This window comes from Macrobrachium rosenbergii, chromosome 6 (genome assembly GCF_040412425.1).
Source record: "Macrobrachium rosenbergii isolate ZJJX-2024 chromosome 6, ASM4041242v1, whole genome shotgun sequence".
NCBI lineage: Eukaryota > Metazoa > Arthropoda > Malacostraca > Decapoda > Palaemonidae > Macrobrachium > Macrobrachium rosenbergii.
This window is the reverse complement of record NC_089746.1, coordinates 32,108,721-32,129,925: the sequence shown is the minus strand read 5'-3', so window position 1 is coordinate 32,129,925 and position 21,205 is coordinate 32,108,721. Positions and strand designations below refer to the sequence as shown.

The following is a 21,205-nucleotide window of genomic DNA, read 5'->3' as shown; positions in this document are numbered from 1 at the left end:
AATGTAATTTACAAACGCGTTGCGATGAATGTTCAGACTGGACATCGGAACAGATGGAAGATTACATTCGCCATCGCAAATCGCTGGCTAGTAAGGGCGGAAAACGGCGGTCGGATTCTTCATTGCCTCAAGGACCTCAGACTACGGTTTCAGATCTAGCGAATTCAGAATTAGTTAGACAATTGGAAGATAGGATCACAAGTAGTATGACGAATTTAGTAGCTAATCTTTTTCAACAATTTTCTAGCAAGGATAGTGGTAGTAGTGTTAGGATGTCTAATATTGCTTCTCTTTCAGCTCCCCTGTCTGTTCCAGAACCAGCCCTAACGGGTGCTGAGGGTAATGGAGAACTGCAAGCCTCCGAGTGGGTAGGTTCTGCCGGCCCCCTCGTCGCGGAGCAGACAGTGAAGGACCCTCCCCCCCAACCCCCTTGTAGTATGGTAGAAAAATGCAATGTTGAAAGCTTTAGTCAGAATCAAGAGCTAGGTATGACTAAGATGGATAGGTCGGGGTTAGGTAGTGAGGAGAAGGCATCAGTTGTGCAGAGTCGGTCTCCTGTTGGGGTTTCGGTTTCCAGTGGAGTTTGTGCTCCGGCAAAATTTTCTCCTTCGTCACTTCTGTTTCGATCTGGCGCAAGGTCTCCTCCATCTACTAAGGTCTCCTCCATCTACTAAGGTAGTTTCGGGATGTGATGCCTTCAGCTTCTAAGGTTATAGACTTTTTGGTGAGAGGTTGTTGGTTGAATGGTTTTACTAATGAGAATATGTTCAAGGGATGTGGACATGCTTCAGTATAAGGGGCAGATTTGTTGGGTCTATCTAAAGGTTATATTTTCCTTTTCATATGAGAGGTTGTTGGTTGAATGGTTTTACTAATCTTCGGCTCTTCCTGAGAATCTTCTTCCCTCTTCTTCTTCTTCTTCTTCTTCTTTTTCTTCTTCTTCTTCTTCTTCTTGGTAGTCATCTTTCTTCTTCTTCTTCTTCTTCTTCTTGGTTCAGGAGCATCTTCCAGTCCAGTGAGAACTCAACTTCGGCAAAATTTGGCCTCTAGTGCTCCAGATTCAACTCTTTCGGGCATACGCAACCCCTTGCTTCCGCTTCTGGCATCAGGTATTCCGGGTATTTCCCAGGGTTTGCGGCTCTCTTCTAGTTCGGGTTTGCGACCCGCGGTTTTGACTGGGCCTGCGGCACCATCTCCGTTCGGCCCGAGGTTTCCGTCTCCCACCTTTTCCGCTGCGGAAGCTCCGTTGGTAACTCCCACCTCTTTCATTCTCCCTTCTTCTTCTTCTTCTTCTTCTTCCATCCCTCCGCGAACGTTTCCACTTCCTCATCCTCCTGCAGGGTTTAGTAGCTCGGGTTCGGCTTCTCTCACTCGGTCCACCTTTGGTAGCAATTTAGCAGCGGTTTCGGATCCCTCGGCTCCTTCCTCTCTTCCTTTCCGTGGAATCAACGAATTGGATTCAGATACGGCTTCCGGGTTAGGTTTAGGTATGCAGCATTCTAGTTTGGGCGGTCTGTTCGCCGACCCTTCGTCATCGTCTGGGCACCGTTCAGCTCCTCCTCCTTCGTCTGTCTTGGACCGTTCGGACATGGCCGATCTCGAGTCTCATCCGGAGGTTCAGGAAATTCCAGAGAATTCGGATTGTCCCCTTTCCAGTGGAAAGGACTACAGACGTATGCTGGATTACGTCACTTCCTTGTACCCTCAAGCAAGAGCTCCGGACCTTCCGCAGGCACCAAATCAATCTCTTTTTGAGTCTTTTTTTGCCACCAAGCCATCTCCTGTTCCTTTTTCATGCGGACTAGTTTGGTTTGATCGGGTTAGGCAGGCCTTGGAGGAGGTGGATGGTCGTCTAGCTTCAGCAGTGACTTCTAATAGGCAGGACATTTCTCTTCTTTCCCCTAGGAAGGCTATCTATTCAGTCCGGGGTAATCCTTCGGCAGGTTCCAGGTTGCCTCTCAACGAATCTGTTGAAGCAATCCTATCGAGGTCTCCGGCATCGACTCGTCTTGTAGGGATTTCCCTTAGGGAAGCGGCGGCGCTAGAAGACGTTCTACGTAATCAAACTGAGGCTCTCTCGCACTCTCTGTGGATGTTATCAGGTCTAATGGGTTTCTTAAAGAATGACGGATATATTCTTTCGGATCCGGGATTATTTGACAGCTTAATTACGTCTGTATCAATGGGTTTAGCTCATCAGGCGAATGCCTTGGCTTCGTCGACGACCTTTGTAAGTAAGAAAAGGCATGATTTCTACCTCGGCCATCTTCCACCACATTATCCGGACGTTCATAAGAAAGTTCTCCTCAGAGCTCCTTTAGCTCTAGCCAATTCCTTGTTCCGGGAGGAAGATGTGGCGAATATGGTAAATTTTGTCGCCACCAATTCTGCTGTGGAATCTCAGCAAGCTGTGATAAGGGTAGCAGCCCAGGGTTCCCGTTCCCCTAGGGGTGTCCGCAAGTCTTCTCCTTCCAAGAGAACAGCTTCGAAGTTTCCCCCTAGGACTCCCAAGAGGGTGTGTTTCGCTAACAAGGCCGCATCGGTGCCTACTTCGAGACCCTCGTTGTCACGGAATTTTTACAAATAGGAGATATGTCCCTCGTCCATTCTGGTGGGAGGTTGTCTCGCCCCATTTTGGTGGGTTTGGAGGGAGTGGGGGGCAGAGGATTGGGTTGTGGAGGTCCTGAGGTTGGGTTATCGCATCCCTTTCCATTCCCTTCCTCCTCTGTCCTCCTCCCCTGTCAACCTTCCGAGTTATTCCCCGTCTTCTATCAGGGGAATGGCTTTAGCGAGGGAGATTCGGGCCCTGTTGGAGAAGGGGGCGTTGGAACCAGCTTCTCCTTCTCCAGGCTTTTACAGCAGAGTCTTCGTCGCAGCAAAAACCGGAGGTGCGTGGAGGCCCATTATAGACCTTTCGAGTCTCAACCGTCGGGTGGTGACGGTGAAATTTCGTATGGAGACTGCACAATCGGTGCTGCAGTCAGTCAGGAGGGGGGATTGGATGGTCTCGGTGGATCTGGCGGATGCTTACCTCCAGATTCCGATTCATCGGGATTCTCGGAGGTACCTCAGGTTCGTGTCTTCCTCCTGCACCTTCCAGTTCAAAGTTCTCCCCTTCGGGCTGACCACAGCACCTCAGGTATTCACGAGGGTCATGTCTCCTGTGTCAACAATTATGCATCGTCGGGGATACAGAATGTTGAGATATCTAGACGATTGGCTGATCCTTGCCTCCTCTCTAGAGGAGATTGTAAGGGCGAGGGACTTCTTAAAACTGTGCCGGGTACTAGGAATTCGCCTAAACCTTGCCAAGAGCTGCCTAGTACCAACACAATCTATGACTTATTTAGGGATGAGGATTCTCTCTCTTCCTTTGAAGGTTTTCCCAACCCGGGAGAGGATACAAGCGGTCCTACATCAGGTAGAGGCGTTCCTGTCCTCCAGGGAACAGCCGGTAACAGCTTGGAGAAGCCTCTTAGGGAGGATGTCTTCTCTTTCTCTCTTAATTCCAGGGTCTCGTCTCCGGATGCACTCTCTCCAGGTATGTCTCAGGAATCGCTGGGACTTCCGCAACAAGAGCGCGTTCATAGTCTGGAACGATTCTTGCCTTTCAGATCTTCTGTGGTGGTCAGAAGAAGGGAATCTGACACCCGGAAGGTCTATTGACTCCCCTCTTCCCGACGTTCATCTTTACACAGATGCCTCAGATCAGGGTTGGGGGGCAACCTTGGAGGAAACCCAGGCTTCGGGCCTTTGGGGGGATCGGGAACGGGAGGAATCAATCAATCTTCGGGAACTCAGGCCAATAGAAGAGGCCCTCCGATGTTTCTCAGATCTTGTGCGCAACAGAGTAGTGGCTCTGTTTTGTGACAACGTAACGGCGGTGTCGTATCTTAAGAAATCGGGAGGCACGAGATCGGCTGATCTCAATTTAATAGCTCAGAGAGTCCTGAGATGGTGCGAAGAAAAGAAGGTTTCTCTTCTTCCTCAATTCGTTTCGGGAGTCTCAATGTTCTGGCCGATTCGTTAAGTCGCTCTCGTCAGGTACTGGGGGGAGAGTGGACGTTGGCTCAGGACGTAGTAGAACAAGTTCTCCGGAAATGGCCAGCAACGGTAGATTTGTTTGCGACGAAATGGAACCATCGTCTTCCAGTGTACTTTTCTCCAGTAGTGGACTCCATGTCGATAGGCACTGATGCGATGTTACAAAATTGGAATCGAATGCAGGTATATGCCTTTCCTCCATTCGGGCTCATTCATCAAGTGATCAGGAAATTGCGGGAAAGTGTCAAGACGGATATGACCTTAATAGCTCCTTGCTGGCCCCAACGTCCCTGGTTCCCAGAACTCCTAGAGCTTCTCACGGAAGTTCCGATGTTCCTGCCCATGCAGAAAGATCTTCTCAAACAACCGCATTTCCATCATTATCACCCCAACCCTCGCGTGCTGAACCTAGTTGCATGGCGACTATCGAGCGAGCAGCTAGACAAACCGGACTCTCTAAAGCTGTGGCTAGACAGCTTTCTCTCAGCTTGAGAAAATCAACCCGCAAACTTTATCAAGTCAGGTGGACAATGTATAGAAGTTGGTGTCGTAAGGAAGGCCACTCCATCTCTAGACCATCTATTGCTAAGATAGCTGAATTTCTGTTATTCCTTAGGAAAGTCAAGGGACTTTCGTATTCAGCTATTTCCGGTTACCGCTCAATGCTAAGCAGTACATTTAGCTTCCATCTCCTGAGATTTCTTCTAGTAAAATCATCCATGATTTATTGCGTTCTTTTTAAGATTGAACGTCCTGTTTTGCCAAATCGGGCTCCTCCGTGGGATCTATCGAAAGTACTTCTCTTTCTGCGTTCCCCTGCCTTTGAACCCACAGAAGCTCTAACTCTGAGACAGCTGACTAAGAAGGTTCTTTTTCTAACGTCCTTAGCTACAGCAAAAAGGGTGGGTGAGCTTCAGGCTATTTCTAGGTTAGTCTCTTATTCAGGGAACGATATGCATTTGTCTTTTCTACCAGAATTTGTAGCAAAGACGGATTCGGACGTTAACCCTCTTCCTCGTTCGTTCAGAGTTCACTCTTTGCAAGAATTCGTTGCTGGCGACCCAGCGGAGATGCACTTATGTCCAGTTAGAGCATTGAAAGTTTATTTGTCTAAGGTGGAAAAACTCCGTCGTCCGCGTACTCTTTTCGTCTCTCCGCGGAATCCGTCCCATTCGCTGTCTAAGAACGCTATCAGTTATTTTCTGAGGGAGGTAAGTAGTTCTTCTTTTCCGTCGGCTGCAAGCCCTGTATTACCCCGAGCACACAGCATTCGAAGTATTGCCACTTCATCTTCCTTTCTAAGGAATTATTCAGTATCTTCTATTCTGGAAGCAGCTACTTGGAAATCCATATCAGTATTTACTTCCTTCTATTTAAAAGATGTTCAATTCGCCTCGTCGTTTGTTTTAACTGAGGGAGCATTCTCTTAGTCCGTCATTGCGACTAACTCGATCTAGGGTGCGTTCCGTTTAACCAGAGGGATATTCTTTTAGTCCGTTGGTTTGTAGTTCAATCGGAGAGAAGAATTCCTTGTTAGGTAACTGATAGCATAATCACAGGGAATTAGATTAGTACGTTTTCTTTAGACTAGCATAGTCTCGCTTTTTTTTTGTGTGTGTGTGTTTTCCCTACGAGAGTCCACGGGGGTGCTCGAGTAGGTTAGGCTTCTCGTCGACGCTGTGATACTTTGTCACCGGTCGGTCGTCTGACTCTTCCTAAAACCCAGTCGGGTTTCCCGGAGGGGTAGCGGCTCTGCACACTGCTTCACTTCCCTCCATACATGAGAGGCTCTGAATAGCCACATGGGAGGTCGACGGATGGAGACAAGACTGACCTGACAGACGATCAAAGTACTCTCCAGCATGTCTCCTCACCAAGAACAGCGATCGTCAGGGTGAGTGTTAAATAAACAAGATAGCCTAGACAGAACAGATTATGAGCTACCATCTCTGAGGTTGGTAAAGGGACGCGCAATAGAATTGATCCCTCCTCCTCTAAATGTTGTTAATCGGGCTAATTCAGGTGTTCAGGGAGTGTATTGCAATATGAAGTTTTCATAATAAAACTAATATTGTAATACTTACCTGAACACCTGAATGATTCCCACCCTCCTTCCCCACATCAATTGGACCTTGAATAAAGCAATTGACGGGAATGGGGCGTGTCGGCACACACCTGTGTCAGTGTTACCAACCATTTGTTGTGGTAGCTCAGTAACAAGATTTTACCTGCAGCGTTGGTAACGCTGGCTGTTAAAATTCCCATAGGGAGATTGGTAATTGAGGTTGTTCGGGCTAGTGGGATTAAGGGCTAATTCAGGTGTTCAGGTAAGTATTACAATATTAGTTTTATTATGAAAACTTCATATTGAAAATGAAAAGAGACAAATTTGAGTTTTGGAATGACTGTAAAGAAGGTGATTTTCACAGTAGAGATGATGATGTCAAGTTCAATTTAGATGGTGCAGAGTCAGGTCAAGAACAACTAAATACTGTTCTCCAAAATCATGATGATAGTCCTGTATTAAGTAGACCAACACCCAGTAATGCTAATGTTGAAAGAAGGTCAACTAGAATAAGGAAACCCCCCAGTTATTTAAGAGATTATGTAAAGTAATGCTGTACGTTATTTTGTTTACGCAGTACAGTATATTATCCATATATGATGATGTACTACATGGGGTACATGAAGTGACTTGATTTTTACAACATGTACTGTATGTATTCTGATTATGGAATGTCCTTATATGTAATATTTTCTTTGAAGAGTTTCTGATTTTGTTTTGTAATGAAAGTAATAGATAAATTTTACAGTGATTTCTGAAGTAATCTGAATACATCACTGTACATATAAAATATATGAAAGCTGTTGAGTTCAAGTTGGTCTTTTTACTGTATTACAAGGAAAGTTTGAGTTTAAACAATAAATACTGTATTGGAGTGTCTTATGTAAAATACAGTAATCACAAGCTGAATATATAGCTCCAGTACAGTATTTTTTACTAAAAAGGGGAGGGATGTAGTATGTGTGTTCCTTAATATTTTAAAAGAAACAGTTTTCTGTAATATGCTGTATCCACAATTCTTGGGAACATTCTGCGAATTACCGCCATGTTGTTGTTGTTGCAGTAGAGATAGACAGGCATTAAAATCATACAAGAGGCAAGACACAAAGCTGAAAGACAGAGAGCTTATGAAGAGACTGTAAAAGAGACAGGACACAAAGCCAAAAGACAGAAGCTTATGAAGAGACTATAAGAGAAGAGGCAAGACACAAAGCCAAAAAACAGATAGCTTATGATGGGACTGTAAGAGAAGGCAGGACACAAAGCTGAAAGACAGGAGCTTATGAAGAGACTGTAAGAGAAGAGGCAAGACACAAAGCTGAAAAACACAAGCTAATGAAGAGAATGTAAGAGAAGAGGCAAGACACAAAGCCAAAAGACACAAGCTAATGAAGAGAATGTAAGAGAAGGGGCAGGACACAAAGCTGAAAGACAGGAGCTTATGAAGAGACTGTAAGAGAAGAGGCAAGACACAAAGCTGAAAAACACAAGCTAATGAAGAGAATGTAAGAGAAGAGGCAAGACACAAAGCCGAAAGACACAAGCTAATGAAGAGAATGTAAGAGAAGAGGCAAGACACAAAGCCGAAAGACACAAGCTAATGAAGAGAATGTAAGAGAAGAGGCAAGACACAAAGCCGAAAGACACAAGCTAATGAAGAGAATGTAAGAGAAGGGGCAGGACACAGAGCTGAAAGACAGGAGCTTATGAAGAGACTGTAAGAGAAGAGGCAAGACACAAAGCTGAAAAACACAAGCTAATGAAGAGAATGTAAGAGAAGAGGCAAGACACAAAGCCAAAAGACACAAGCTAATGAAGAGACTGTAAAAGAAGAGGCAAGACACAAAGCTGAAAGACACAAGCTAATGAAGAGAATGTAAGACAAGAGGCAAGACAAAGCTGAAAGACAGCTTATGAAGAATGTAAGAGAAGAGGTAAGATACAAAGCCAAAAAACAGTGAGCTTATGAAGAGAGTGTAAGAGAAGAGGCAGGACACAAAGCCAAAAGACACAAGCTAATGAAGAGAATGTAAGGGAAGAGGCAAGACACAAAGCTGAAAGACAGCTTATGAAGATTGTAATAGAAGAGGCAAGATACAAAGCCAAAAGACAGTAAGCTTATGAAGAGAGTGTAAGAGAAGAGGCAGGACACGGTGCCGAAAGACACAGGCTAATGAAGAGAATGTAAGAGAAGAGGCAAGACACAAAGCTGAAAGACAGCTTATGAAGATTGTAATAGAAGAGGCAAGATACAAAGCCAAAAGACAGTGAGCTTATGAAGAGAGTGTAAGAGAAGAGGCAGGACACGGTGCCGAAAGACACAGGCTAATGAAGAGAATGTAAGGGAAGAGGCAAGACACAAAGCTGAAAGACAGCTTATGAAGATTGTAATAGAAGAGGCAAGATACAAACCAAAAGACAGTGAGCTTATGAAGAGAGTGTAAGAGAAGAGGCAGAACACAAAAGCCAGAAGAGACAAGCTAATGAAGAGAATGTAAGAGAAGAGGCAAGAAATAAAGCAGAAAGACAGCATATGAAGAGAATGTAAGATAAGAGGCAAGACACAAAGCCGAAAGACAGAGAGCTTATGAAAAAAAAGTAAGAAAAGAGGCAAGACGAGAAGCTGAAATACAGCAAGAACATGAGCTCCAAATAATAAGACTCGGAGCAGAAACAGCAGGGCAGGTAAGAAGTGCTATCGTCCATGTTGTCACTGCAAATCCAAAATTACCAAGATTTAATGAAAGTCACGACGACATGAGCAGCTTCATTGAAAGATAAGAAATATTTGCGTAGGGATGAGTGAGCTGTTTGTTCAAAACCATGACTAACAGGTAAGATTCTGCAGATTTTCTGTAGTATGCCTTTTAAGGAAGCCTGGAATTATTTTAGCTTAAAGAAAGCAATGTTAACAGTTATGAGATGACTGAGGATGGATTTAGAAAGAAATTCTGAGACAGGCTAGGTCATGATTAGGCTCCCATCAGTTTGCAGCTAGGCTACTGAGATATTTCAACAGGTGGATTGGAATGGCAGAATGCAGAAAACAGCTTGAAGACTTGGCAGATTTTCTCATCAGGAAACAAGCTGTCAGCATGTGTTTGACTGAGATGGCACTATTCCTCAGGGGAAGAGTGCCAACAGATACTCTGAAATGTTGAAGCTTGTGGAGCAATATTTGGAGACTCATGGGTAACCTTAATTGATTGCCAGACACCAGTGAGACCCCAGGACTACAAGATGACTCAACAAAAGCAGACTGACAATGGTAAGGGTAGGTGCTTTCTTTTTCATTAGCCATAACACCCAACCAAACACCGTGCTTCTGTTAAGAATAAGGCCGAGCATAAATTGATTGTATCAAGAATAAAGCTGAGCAGAAGTATATTGACAGAAGTATCACCAACTAGGACACTCTGCCCATGACTGTTTCTCAAGGAATGTCAGCCCAGCCAACAGCCGTGTCCCTGCCTCAAGGAATGTCAGCCCAGCCAACAGCCGTGTCCCTGCCTCAAGGAATGTCAGCCCAGCCAACAGCCATGTCCCTGCCTCAAGGAATGTCAGCCCAGCCAATAGCCGTGTCCGTGCCTCAAGGAACGACAGACTAACGAACGGCTGTGACTGTACTGTAGTCCTTGTTCCCGATCTCACAGCTGTGGCTGCTCTTCTAGAGATGACTGCCCTGCATGGCCGTGGAACCGATCAAGCCATTCAGGACAAGACTACTCCCCATTCTATAGATATACAGGCCCCTAAGAGTTTATGACTACTTTTGCTGAGGTCGTTGAACTTACTCGTTGGTGTAATGACCTAGTTGATGAAACTGTGGCTACCTCATCAGATCACACTTCAGGCATTGAAGCTTTTCTAGGACCTAAGGCTAAGTCTTCCTTGGGATTACCATGCTCTGAGTATGCTGATTTCACTCTTAGCCAAGTGAATTCTCTGTCTTCGTAAGGGATAATTCACTCCATTCCAGTAGATCCTTGAAGCTATTTCCTTCTCCATTGCCCCTACATAGACAATTTTATGCAACCTCCAAGGTTTCCTTACAGCCTAAACAAGTTAACCCAGACCTGGTTCGTTTAGGCGTAGGCATTACCTTAGACCAAATAAAAGCAGAGGGTCCATCCTTCGCTCACTAAGAGTTGGTTGCCTCATGGGTTGATTTATGGGCAAAAACAGTGGCTCAGATCTCTTCCTCTTCAGTGGGCAACACTGAAGAGAGTGCCACTTCAATGTGGTGGTAAGATGATTTCTTACTTTGCTCACTTAACAGCTAATGTGTGGGCCAGTTTGCTACTAAAAAGAAGAGATGCCACTATTTCTAAAGTTTCGAAATTCGTCAGCATGGATTCCATTCTAGCCTTATGGAATGGGGATATCTTGACCTCCATGTCTCTCTTCCCCAAGGATCAGCTTGATTCTGCAATTGACAGGCGTATGGCAAACAATAATGATCATCTCATACATCAAGCTGTCACGAAATTGTCTGGCATTTCTTGTGCTGGCACTTCCAGACAAAGACCTCAATCTAGTTCTTACACATCACCTAAGGGACTTCAACCTTCGCTACCTCAAACCAAGAAAACTACTCAGAAGCAGCCCTTTCAGCCCACTCCTCCAGGCCCAGAAGAGGAGGCAGAGGCAGAGCTAGAGGAGGTGGACGATAGAGTGGGTGCCTCTCCCCAGTCTGTCTTCAGTAGGGGTCCCTGGCAAGCCGTTGGGCAGCTTGGCAGCAGTACAGAGTGGAGACCTGTGTAATAGATATTCTATGGGTGGGATGTCTACTGCTCTTTGAGTTTCTTCCTCCCATCTTTGAGCTTCCCCTTCACCAGTCAACATATGCTCTAGGATCACCGAAGCATCTAGCTCTCCAAGAGGAAGAGAAGAAAATGATGGTAAAGGGGGCTGCGGAGATAGTTCAAGACCCTTCTCCAGGTTTCTACAATTGCATCTTTCTGGTTACCAAGGTAACAGGCGATTGGAGACTGGTAATAGACCTGTCAACTCTCAAACTTTTCATCAGGAGGACTCGACTCAAGATGGAAACCCCACGCACAGTCCTTGCAGCCGTCAGGGAGGACGACATCGTGCTGACTATAGACCTGAAGGATGCTTACTTCCATATTCCAAATTACCAATCATCCAGGAAATTTCTTCACTTCAGCCTTGGAGAGATAGTCTACCAATTCAAGGCTCTTTGCTTCGGCCAATCAACAGCCCCACAGGTTTTCTTGTAGTGTTCACCCTAGTCTCAACTTGGACTCCTTCTCATGGGATTCACATCTTGAGATACCTTGACAACTGGCTAATCCTCGCAAGCTCTCAGGTAAAGCTGATCCAAGAAAGAGATCATCTACTCCAAATCTGATCCAATTTTGTTGCGGCTTAGGCATAGTGATAAATCTGGAGAAGTTGAATGTTTCGCCCAGTCAGAGGATCCTTGACCTGGGCATGATCATAGACATGACAGTGGCGAAGGTGTTTCCATCAGATCAGCGAATAGTCAAGTTCATGAGCATAGCCCAGTCCTTCCTGTCCAAACAGAAGCATCCAGCTCATCAGTGGCATGTCATCCTAGGTTACTTGTCATCCCTAGAAAAGCTGTTCCTCACAGTCGTCTTCACTTTCACTGCCTTCACTGGAGACTGAAGGTATTTTGGTCCACTGGAGACTGAAGGTATTTTGGTCCCCTTCAAGGGATTCCCCCATGCCTCTGGTTCCTCTATCGAAAGAGGATGCCTCTTATGAAGGTTGGGGAGTGCGCTTGGAAGATCTCCGAACATCAGGACTATGTGGTCTCCAAAAGAAACGGCTTCATATCAACATCCTGGAGCCGAAGGCAGCCTTCCTAGCACCTCAAGAATTCCAAGAAAGGGTGACGCGCACCCGTGGTCCTCATGTCCGACAACACTACAGTGGTAGCTTGTGTCAACAGACAGTGGGTGCTAGTGTCCCATCATCTTCACAGGTTGACTGTACAGTTACACCAGTGGGCAGTCTTCCATTCAGTAGACCTCTCAGTCAGATACATCCCAGGCAAGAGGAACGTCGCAGCAGACAAGCTGAGCCGTCGGGGTCAGGTACTGGGGATGAAATGATCACTTCATCAGAAGGTAGTGGAAAGGCTATTCCATCTGTGGGGGAAGTCCCATGGTAGACCTTTTTGCAACAAGGTTCAACAGAAAACTAGAGGATTTTATTCGGTTGTTCCAGATCCTTGGGCGTGGCAGAGGACGCCCTTCAACATCCCTGGCGGAACCTGGATGCAAACGCCTCTCCCCCCTTTTGCCTAATCCATCAACTGATCAACAGAGTAATGATCCCTCAGAAGCTTAGGATGACCTTAGTGGCTCCCTTTTGGCCACACCCAGAATACTTTCCCGATCTCCTAACCTTGTTGGCTGAAGTTCCAAGAGAGATTCCTCCATCACAACCTTCTTTGCCAACCGCACATAGAGAGGTTTCACCAATTGGTAGGGTCTGTCTCTTCACAGCTGGAGACTATCAAGTATCTCTTGCGAGCTAAGGCTTTTCTTGCAGATCATCGATGGAGATGTCAGGCTACCTCAGAAGATCATCTACAGCTGTGTATCAAAGAGAATGGGCAGTCTGCTGTGATTGGTGTCATCAACGGGGTTTCTCTCTTGTTGGAACTTGTTTTCAACAAGTAGTGGACTTCCTCATCTTTCTCTGTAGGGAGAACTTACTCACAATTTCAGCCATCGAGGGTTATAGAGCTGCTCTATTGACTAGTTCTTTGTTTACAAAAACATGGATCTCTTGTCATCATGTTTAGTTTCTATGCTTCTCAGGAGTTTCGAGCAGTCCTGTTCCCCAAGAGATCTCAAACCTCCAAATTGGGACCTGACCAAGGTTCTCAGCAGTCTTACTCGCCTTCCATATGAACCCTTGCGGGGCTCGACAGACAGGAATTTAACCTTCAAGACGGTTTTCTTTCTGGTCTTGGCTTCTTCAAACAGGGTCGGTGAACTACAAGGACTCTTAATGTTAAACATACAGGGGGTTGGAGTTCCATAGCCTTTGCATTTGTCCCAGAACTCATAGCCAAGACTCAAAATCCCTCTGTTCATGATTACAGATTCGAGTTTTTCTCAAACCCCTCTCTCCGTGATTTTGTTGGTGATGACCCAGATGAATTGTTATGCCCTGTCGGGGCACTGCATAGCTATTTAAAAGGACTCGCATCTCAGACCTGATAGCCAAAGATTTTTTGTTAGCACACGCTGGAACAAGAAAGAATACTATCTCCTTTTGGTTACGTGAAGTGATTAGACAAACTTACACCTCTGCTTTACATTCAGATGCTGATACTGTACAGTGCATGCAAGAGCACATGATTTTAGGGGCCTAGGCCCTACTATTGATTTCAAGATTTTGTGGGTTCACAGGATTGTGAAGGCAGGTACTGTACCTGGCTTCACCAAACCACCTTCACATCCTTCTGTCTGTTGGACATTGCCCACAGGTCCTAGGACACTTTCCTTGGGTCCAGTGGTGGCTGCTCAACAAGTTGTGTAGTTCATCTAGTGCCCCTCACGGGACAGTTTGTATCTTAGCTATGACATTGGATATGAAAGTGAGAATGAACGAGATGACTGGTTTTCTTCCTTTCTCTTTCTTTTTCTTCTCTACCAGCAGGCAGTAGAGAGAATAATTCCATCATATGCTGGAACTGGTTAGATGCAGGTGAGCAAGTGTCCATTCTGTAAAGTTTTATATGTTTATTTGTACACAATACAAATTCTTTATAGAAGCAATTCCCATTCCTCTCTCTTACAAGGGGAGAGTTGAAATGGCAACAGACACATTGGTGGCTAATGTAAGTTTTGTTGTCTCAGACAGTTCTTGAACATCATCAAGACACATTAGAGATATGTACTTCATATTCTATTAGCCCAGATGTCTGGCTATTCAGTAACCTATGCTCAACAGATCAGGAAGTGAGCCCAGTTGGTCTGAACTCCCAGTCGGTTCTAAGATTCTTAGCCTCCTCCAAGAGTAAGTCATCCTTATGTTAAGACCAAGGTTTGTATTTTTCATAACTAACAAACCTTTGGTCTTAAAGTATATGGCCCAGCTCAAGCCACCCCTCATTTTTTCCTGGGCCAGAAGGAAAATGAACTGATGATGTGTAGCTGGGGTAAAGCAAGTCTCATAGCTCCCTCCTCCTCCCCTATTGGCTGACACCAGTTGCCACCAATTCCTTGTGTTATTTTTTAGCTGAACTCCAGCTAGTGCCAAAGAATTTATCCTTACGTTAAGACCAAAGGTTTGTTAGTTATGAAAAATATAAATCGATTTAAAATTTGTCATATTGCAGTTCCCAAGTTATATACCTTCTTTGTGATGCTGTTGCTGGTAAATATTTACCTATTGGTGGCAATGGTTTAAACATATTGCTATCAGTTCATAGTCTTTGAGACACTGTATTGTATTCTCCAAGATGTAATCTGGTCTGAAGAACCTTTAATTCCACTGGATTATACAATTATTAAAGGTTTTGTGAAATGGTTGAGATTTTTACTGTTTACACAAGTTTATAATTTACTTTTTACATTATTATAACTGGGGTAAATGATAACCGGTTATATTTTTGTTGTTCTTCATATATGGCATATTTTGTAACAGTATTAGTATTGTTTGATTCAATTGTTTCATTGCTAATTTATTTTTGGTTTTTACATTTTTTCCAGTACAGTAATATATATGACATTCATGGTTGATACTCTTCCTTTTTCATGGGTTTCTCTATGAGTTGTTTCTCCATTTCTGTATTTTATTAAATTTCCTATCGTGTGTATTAATTAAGCTTGCTTTTGTTGTATTCTTGTTTTTATTGCAGACTTCATAAAAGCAGGGATTAAATCTGCATGTCTCCTGTCTCATGTTTTTATTATGGATTTTTGTTGTTGTAAGTACTGCAGATGAAATTATTATATCTCTGCTTACATATTCATTTTGATATATGGTTTATTTATCTTTGGTATACAGTCTCTTGATTTTGAGGTGGGACCCCTATTGATAGGTTTCTGTGTGTGTGATCTTCAAGGACTAATTTTGTTTTTGGTTATCAGTTCTCCTTTTTATTTTTTATTTCTGTTTAATAGGTTATTTTCATTATAGACATTAGTATTTTCTTTCCTGTTTTAGGAAGAGTTCTTTCAAATGATCTGTTCGTATTATATTGAAGTTCAGAAATGTTAGTTTGTTGGTTATCCTCCAATTCTTCTATGATGGTTAATTTCCTCACCTTCCATTTTTATAATACTTTATAATACTTTATTATATTATGGGTTTAGGTCTTTAATGCTATATTACTTTTTTGGTTGTATTTTTAAATCTAATCTTTAATCATTTTTTGTTCCTTATTCTTTGTTTGTTCTGTTTTTGTATGTTGTATGATTGTTTTGATTTTGGTTACTCTATTTGTGATCTGCTTTGTAAATAGGTTTTTTGCCTCATCATTAAATGCTCCTACTTCCAGTTCCAGTTTACCTTTGCTTATGGACAATCCAGTTCTGTCAACCTGTATTTTTAATTGTGTTGTATATTTATAGTGGATGCAGTTTACATAATCATTTGATCCACAGTATGCACTTCTGGAGGTATTTTGTTGTGTGTTCGTATTTACTGATATTTTTGTACAGTATTGTAAGGATTTAGGTAGACATGGTCTTCTCAATTTTGACCTATGACCTAAAATGACAAATTTTTAATCAATTTGTATTTTTCATAGCTTGCAAACCTGAGGTCCTTACGTTTGGGATAATTTCTCAAAAGCGCAGCTGGACCAGTTTAAAAATAGAACAAGGTTGGTGGCTCAAGTTATCTTCAAGCCCAGGTAACCGAATGAGGGGTGGCTTGAGGTGGGCCATTTATGTAAATACCTCGGGTTTGTAAGTTATGAAAAATACAAATTGATTAAAAGTTTATAATTTGTTCATAACAAAACAAACCTTCGGTCATTACATATGGGAGATTTACTTCTAGGTGGGAGGATAAAGTGAGCTTTATAACTAACTAGTGGTCCGGCTCACCTGGGCTCACTTCCTGGTCAATTGTTAGAGCATAGGAAGGAGTCATATGCCTCTGATCTGTTAAGAAATAGCTTACTCAATAGCCAGACATCCGGGCTTCGACATAACGGGAACTCCATTCTACATTGTGTCTAGGAAGAAAAGTAAGAACCTGTAATTGTCGGAGACAACAAAGCTATTGGTAGCTAATGACCTTGTTCGATTGTCAATCCCTTTTTCCCCTTGTTAGAATTTGTATTGTGTATGAACAATCATAAAGAAAATAGAATGGGTGCTCACTCACCGGCAAATGATGGCTCAATTCTCTCCCCTGCCTGCCAGAAGAGAAGAAGATGAAAGAGAAAGGAAGAAGGCCAGTCACCCCATTCACTTTAATTTTTTTCACAACCAACATCTTAGGCAAGATACAACCTGTCCTGTAGGGGCACTGGATGATGTACACAACTTGTTGAGCAGTCACCACCAGACCCAAGGAAAAAGTGTCCAAGGACCTATAGGCAATGTTCCGTAGGTAGAAGGAGGCGAAAGTTCATTTGATGAACCCATGTGCCAGCCTTGAATACCCTTTGAACCGAGTGGTTCTTCCTGAAAGGGATGAAAGGGCTGAGCTTGTCATATGCAGTGTATTGGCATCTGCATCCTAGCATATGCTCGTGTGATTACTTCACGTAGCCAAAAGGAAAGGGTGTTCTTGGACACTTCTTTCTTTTTCCGCCCAGTGCTAACAAAAAGTCTTTGACACTCAGGCCTGAGATGTCGAGTCCTTTTTAGTAGCTTTGCAGTGCCCTAACAGGACATAGAGGCAACCCATCTGAATTGTTATCAACAAAGTCTCTTCTGGGACAAATTTGAAGGCTACAGTCTCAACCCTTGAGTGTTTAACATCAGTAGAGAGGCCATGAAGCTCCCCTACTCTCTTTAATTGAGGCTAAGGCCAGTAAGAATACCATCTTGAGGGGCACATCTGTCTGATGACCTTCGTAAGGGTTCATATGGGGCACAAGTAAGGCTGGTTAAGACATGAGTCAAATCCCAGTTAGGAGGTCTAAGCTCTCTTGGGGAACTGGACTGTTCAAAACTCTTGAGAAGCATAGAGGTCTCCCATGAGGAGGAAAGGTCAACACCTTTCAGGAGCAGAACTAGCCCTAGAGCCACCCTGTAGCCCTTAATGGCTGAAACAGAAAGTAGCTTCTCCCTACGGAGGAACACGAGGACGTCAGCTACTTGCTGAACAGAAGTTCTGATCGGAGAGAAACCCTGTTGACGACACCAATCACAGTAGATGGCCTGGTTCCCCTGGTACACGGCTGTAGAAGATTTCCTGAGATAGCCAGACATCTCTGTTCCTGCTTTGTGAGAAAAGCCTCTCACTCGCAGGAAATACTGGATAGTCTCCAGCCGTGAAAAGATAGGAACCCTACAGACTGGTTGAGAAGACCTCTCGATGTGCGGTTGGCAGAGGAGGTTGTGCGGGGTGGGGTGGAATCTCTCTTGGTGCCTTGGTCAGCAGGGCTAGCAGGTTGACATAGCACTTGGAGTGTGCTGCAAGGAGCCACCAGGGTCATTGTGAGGTTCTGAGTGATCATTACCCTGTTGATTACCTGACAAATAAGGCAAAAGGGAGGAAAGGGGGTAAACATCCAGATTGTCCCAAGGGTGTTGCAGACTGTTTTCTGCCGCGCCCATGGATCCAGAACGACTGAACAAAACACCTTTCGTGAAAAGATTGATCATTGGCCTTCCCCACAGAAGGAACAACCTTTCCACTACCTCTGGGTGTAGTAACCACTCTGTCCTCAGTACTTGACTCCGACGACTCAATTTGTCTGCCACTACATTCCTCTTGCCTGGGATGTACTATCTGTCTGAAAGTTCCACTGAGTGAGTCACTGCCCACTGGTGCAGTTGTACTGTCCAGTCGTTGACATATGTCATCTTCGTGGTATTGTTGGACATTAGAACTACAGAGTGTCCCGTCGCTTGATCCTGAAAATCCTGAAGGGCTAAGAAAACTACTTTTAACTCCAGGACGTTGATGTGAAGCTGTTTTGTCTGGGTGATCCCACACACCTAAAGTCAGATTATCTTCCATGTGTCGATGCATCTGAGAACAGAAGTGTCTCTGGAGGTTGGAGGTGGAGCATGAAGAGGCACTCCTGTGGTTAGGTTCCTTTCATTTAGCCTTCATGCCAAGTCCTGTTTCACTTTCTTTCAGAGTGGAACTCTGAGGAAGAGAGAGCCCTTCGATGAGAACCAGAACTCTTTCAGTCTCTAGTGAAGGGATCGAAGGTGGAGACGTCCGTGTGGAACAAGCCTCTCCAGGGAAGACAGGTGATCAAGAGCAATTTGCCATTGACTTGCTGGCTGTTTCTGTTTGGAAAGGAAGGACTCTACAGTGGTCTTGAACTTGTCGATGCGTGGATCTGATGGAAAGATCCACGCCACTGCTGTGTCTCATCGAGGTATCTTAAGATTTGTATACCTTGTGAATGAGCACCTTTGGGGAACCGTAGAGAGGCCGAAGCAAAGCACCTTGAACTGATATACTGTCTCTCCTTGAGTGAAGCGAAGGAACTTGCAGGATGCCTGATGGGATTGGAATCTGGAAGTACTGTATGCATCCTTCAGATCTATTGTCGGCATGAAGTCAGACTTCCTTGTGAATGCTAGAACTGTGCGAGACGTTTCCAAATTGAACCGAGTCGTTCTGACAAAGAGGTTCAGGGAAGTCAGGTCTATGGCCGGTCTCCAAGTCCCTGATGCCTTTTGTACCAGAAAGATCCAGCTGTAGAAACCTGGGGATCGATCCTTCATGACTTCCACAGCTTTTTTTTCACCATTGCTTTCACTTCCTCTCGGAGAGCCAGATCCTTCACCAAGCCCTGAATGTAGTTTCTTTGATGGAATGGACAGCCGGAGAGGGGAGGAGGAAACTTGAAGGGAGGTACAATAGTTCTCACGATTCGCGGATTTGTCTATGGAATATATACATTATTCGCGGAAAATTTGCCAATTCACAGTATTTTTCACAGAAATATTCTCAAATTACTGTATTTTCATATTTTCATGACAAAGTGCACTTTTTGTGATACCCAGGTAGTGCTTGAGTTACGATAATTCGCCTCATGATAATTCAATTTTGCAGTATTTAGAAAAAATATTTTAAAATTTTCCGTGGGCACAGGCAGCACCATACAATCAGGCAGTGAGAGAGACCAAATTACAATAGATGAACTTTTCCTCCATCTCTTTATCCCATTTTATAGTTAAAAAAGTAAAAGAGAATGGTAAAAGTATTGTTAAACGTTATAGTCTTGTGTAAATGCGTACAGCCATAAACAACCAAACGAGAAACTGGTGTTTTGCTTATAACTGAATCGGATAACAGCAGCTGTTTTGCTTGCATTTCAACCAACATGCAGTAGTAAACAATTACCGTAGTTATGTTACAAATGATGTTAAGTAGAATAGGACTGGTATATTTTTATGTTATACCCTTATTTGGTATGGATAAAAGATTGGCAGGTAAATATACTTCTAAATTTAAGCTGCAAGTTGTAGCTGAAGCTGAGAAAACAATGTTCAAGATGCTAATGACTATAAATTATTGTGCATCGGCAACATGGATGAACTGTAAATAAAATTGGAGAGAAAGTATTTTAATCAAAACTACTGGGCATGAAAGATCACATTTTACTGGTTTTCACGCTGATAAAAGATAAATATGTAAAGCTGGTATTATGATGAAGTCAAGAGAAAATAGCGTACAGAATCTTGATTTTTTTTTTTTTACACAAACATGGCCTTAAATGGTCAACGTCTTCTATTAACGGAAAAATAGCTGAATTAATTTCACGAGGAGACATATTTAAGTTATATTTCGACTTAAAAACACTTCGTATAATGAAAAATAACCTTGCCCTATATAAATAAAAGTATCTAGAGATTCATTTACGCTAACTTGAAGCAAGAAAAGCGATCTGAACTGAGTTAAATACACCGCATAATCGATTTCAAAACCAAAACATTGATCGCTATGATCGCAATTTATAATACAAAATCAATATAATATATACAGTATTGGATACAGTGAAGTAAAGCATAACATCTTAAAAATCCATGGAAAAGTTATGTTGATGTTTGTATAATATGATAATATGTGAATATAGAGTACAGTATAATGTAGGCTAGGCTACTGTATATGTATGCAATATACTATAGTGTAGGCTAAGCTAATTCTACAAACAAGTCAATCTGTATGAACCTCCAGAATTAGCTGATAATAATTACTATACTGTATATGTATAGAGTATACTTTGTAGTGTGGGCTGGCCTACCATATACAGTATGCATACATGGTACTGAATACCCTAGTGTAGGCTAGGCTATATTCGAGATAGGTTTTTTCCAACAAATAAGTTTTTTGGAACCTAACCCCATCGTAAGTAGGATAAATATAAGCATTTTGATTTTTTTTTTTTTTTTTGTGTTTGAACTATCAAAATAGGCAGTTCTAAGTGTTTTCAGAAGGGTTTTAAGTATTCTCAGATTTTAGCCATTCGTGGGGGCGTGTGGTACACATCCCCCTTGAATACGGGCTTTACTGTATTATAAATTACAGAGAAAATACTTTAATGTAAAAGTAGGATTAAATGTTCTACTTGCACTCAGTCATGGAATCTTACATAATACTGAATATATGGAAATTATTCACTTCACATTATACTTTCTACATTCTATGAACAAGAAGACAAAAGTAATAATCAGTATAGAAAAAGTTTGTGAACTCATAATAAATAACGAATTTACACAAGTGTCTTTTCCTAAAAATAAAATTCTAATGCAGTTTTTCTAAAAATCTAAAAGCAAATCCCTTTTACTACATTAAACAGTTATTTCTAGACTAAAGGTTGCGAATTATATGCTTCTTTACCCATAACTTGCACATGTTACTACTGGTAAGTTATTAACAAAAATCATTTTGGATAAAGAAGTACAATTCCATCATTAATGCAGTGTTAACCCTTATTAG

At 43.0% G+C, this 21,205-nt stretch overlaps 1 protein-coding gene across 18 annotated transcripts in view; it reads right to left on the bottom strand.

Annotated features, from left to right (window-relative positions):
* beta-Spec (spectrin beta chain) overlaps positions 1-21,205 on the bottom strand; it is a 231,010-nt gene that overhangs the window by 8,823 nt on the left and 200,982 nt on the right. The window lies entirely within an intron of this gene.